At 39.2% G+C, this 2,480-nt stretch overlaps 1 non-coding gene across 1 annotated transcript; it reads right to left on the bottom strand.

Moving 5' to 3' along the window:
- Positions 1 to 1,275: 1,275 nt before the first annotated feature.
- LOC117274194 (U5 spliceosomal RNA) lies at positions 1,276 to 1,391 on the bottom strand. The gene has a single exon (XR_004504286.1). It is a non-coding gene; the product is annotated as a U5 spliceosomal RNA (small nuclear RNA).
- Between the last annotated feature and the right edge of the window lie 1,089 nt (positions 1,392 to 2,480).

The following is a 2,480-nucleotide window of genomic DNA, read 5'->3' as shown; positions in this document are numbered from 1 at the left end:
GTACACACCCCCAGTGAACGCAGGTACCTACTGAGTGTGAGTGCCGAGTGCTGAGTGACTGGGAGGCAAGAGTGATTGTGAGGTATGCCTGAGTGGCAAGAGTGATTGTGAGGTATGCCCGAGTGGCAAGAGTGATTGTGAGGTATGCTCGAGTGGCACGAGTGACTGTGAGGTTTGCCCGAGGGGCTGTATACGAGTGATGTTTTGTCCGAGGGGCTGTTTATGATTTCATCATTTTTGCTCACCTTTGCATTGAGCTTTTGTTTGAAAAACTGTTGGAAAAATGTCTTTAAATGATTTCTACTGGAACTGGGTTTAAACGAGATGTTTGATTCAAATCCTGATTTTTTTTAAGAGCATGTGGTATTTTACTGAGATTTCCTGATATGAATTAAGCACCTTTGCATGTGCTTTATTGCTCGTCACTACTGCTAAGTCTTTATTTATTGTTGTTACTTACTGAGTTGGCGTACTCACGTTACTCCCTGTACCTTGTGTGTAGATCCAGGTGTAGCTGGACACGGTAGCAGTTATTGAGTGTTCTGGTTGCAGATTTTCTCGGAGATAGCAAGGTAGCTGTTTGGCGATCGCAGCCCCTACTCTTCTCCCTCTTATCTTCCTCTAGTTGTATTTAGCTATTTTCCGGGCTGAGTTAGCCTTGATATTGTTAGACAGATTGTAGTATATGCTCATGACTAGTGACACTCCGATGTCGGGCTTTTTTTTTCCGCACTTCTGTTTTTCTTTGATTTGAACTCTCTAAATGGAGGTTTTATGTTAAATAACCTTGAAATTATCTTTGAAATGAAAATATTATTTTGTTTTGGAAATGAGTCGGCTTGCCTAGTTCCACGATAGGCGCCATCACGACAGGGGTTAGTTTTGGATCGTGACATGCATGTGCTCCACATTTGCTAACATAGATACGCCCCTGAACGAGGATGGGAACAAAGACATTGTTCTGGGTGATTTGGGATCCTCCAAGAGTCATTGCGACTTTGGATATTGTAGGCGGATAATCTTACTCGATTTTTATTGTTCTGTTCAAACTTATTAATATCAGTAGGCTCATATTATTATCAAATGGGAAGAATTTATAGCTTCGGATGTTGTGTATATGTTTCCAAAAGATAATTAAAGGAAAGTTACTCCCAACTGCAGTAACAAATTATCATTTTCATTTAGAAAGACTAACATAGAAAAACCCACAAAGTCTACCAGTTAATTCCACTTATATCCCTATTAAAAATCAAAGATTAGAACTGGAATTGTAGGGGCACTCAACTTGAGAACCCCTCCAAAAATTGGTGTATGCCACTAAATGCAGCGCGCACACGGTATACTTTAGTAAAAGGCGAAAGAAAAGTTGCTTTGTGCTCACTCCGTTAGTTGCAAGAGTTTTGCATTATGCTTAAGTAACCTTTTATATCTAACAAGAAGTTTGGGCTTACTCTTTCATTTATGATGTGGGAGTTAGCTCTCTTCTGTGGTTTAGAGTACAACAACAACAATCTAGTATAATCTCACTAGTGGGGTATGGGGAGGGTAGTGTGTACGCAGGGTAGCGAGGTTATTTCCGATAGACCTTCGGCTCCCTCTCTTCAAGAAATTTCCACCTTACTCTTGGGGTGACTGGAACTCATACCTATTATTTGGAAGTGAAGGATGCTCACCGCTTGAGCAACCCACTCTTGCCTGTGGTTTAGAGTCTACATTTTAAATAGAAGCGACTTTGTGGATCGTTTTGCTCTGTCCTTGATTCATTCGCGTAGTTGCTTTTAGCTTTTATTCATTTAAGGTTCTTGATAATTTTGAAAAAATAGATGCTAGAAGCTGGCTAGGAAGGAGGCGAAGTTAGCGGTTACGACGGCTAAGACTGTAACATTTAGTCATTTATACGAAGAACTTGAGGGTAAAGGCGGGGATAAGAGGCCGTTTAGGCTAGCCAAGGTGAGAGAGAGAAAGACCTACGACTTGGAGTGAGAGAGAGAAAGACCCGTGACTTGGACGAAGTGAAGTGCATCAATGACGAAGAAGGTAGAGTTTTGTTGGATGAGGCGCATATCGTCGGAGATGGCAAACTTACTTCCATAGTCTCTTGAACGAGGACAGAGAGGCGGGTCCATGATTTTAAGACCATGGGTGCACCACGATACTTGTCATAATATTAAGTGATGTATATTTTTTTTAGTGTTTTATGACATATTAATAATTTTGCACATTATTCAACGAGATAAGCTATAATCTTACTATTCTAAATCTGTGTTTGTCATTAATATTATCAATTATAATTCGACAATCATTGCATAATGTTTATCTTAAAACATGTTCAGGCTTTAGCATATAATTCAAAATAAAAAGGAAAAGTAGAATGCTAATGAAAATTTAATACCGTAAAAATTGAAACTTTGCAAATTTTATAGCTAAAAGAAAATGACAATATCAAAAAGCTCTTAGAGCATATGACAAGTTCTTTATAT

The sequence above is a fragment of the Nicotiana tomentosiformis genome, chromosome 8 (genome assembly GCF_000390325.3).
Source record: "Nicotiana tomentosiformis chromosome 8, ASM39032v3, whole genome shotgun sequence".
Classification (NCBI taxonomy): domain Eukaryota; kingdom Viridiplantae; phylum Streptophyta; class Magnoliopsida; order Solanales; family Solanaceae; genus Nicotiana; species Nicotiana tomentosiformis.
This window is presented reverse-complemented; position numbering and strand designations above follow the sequence as displayed.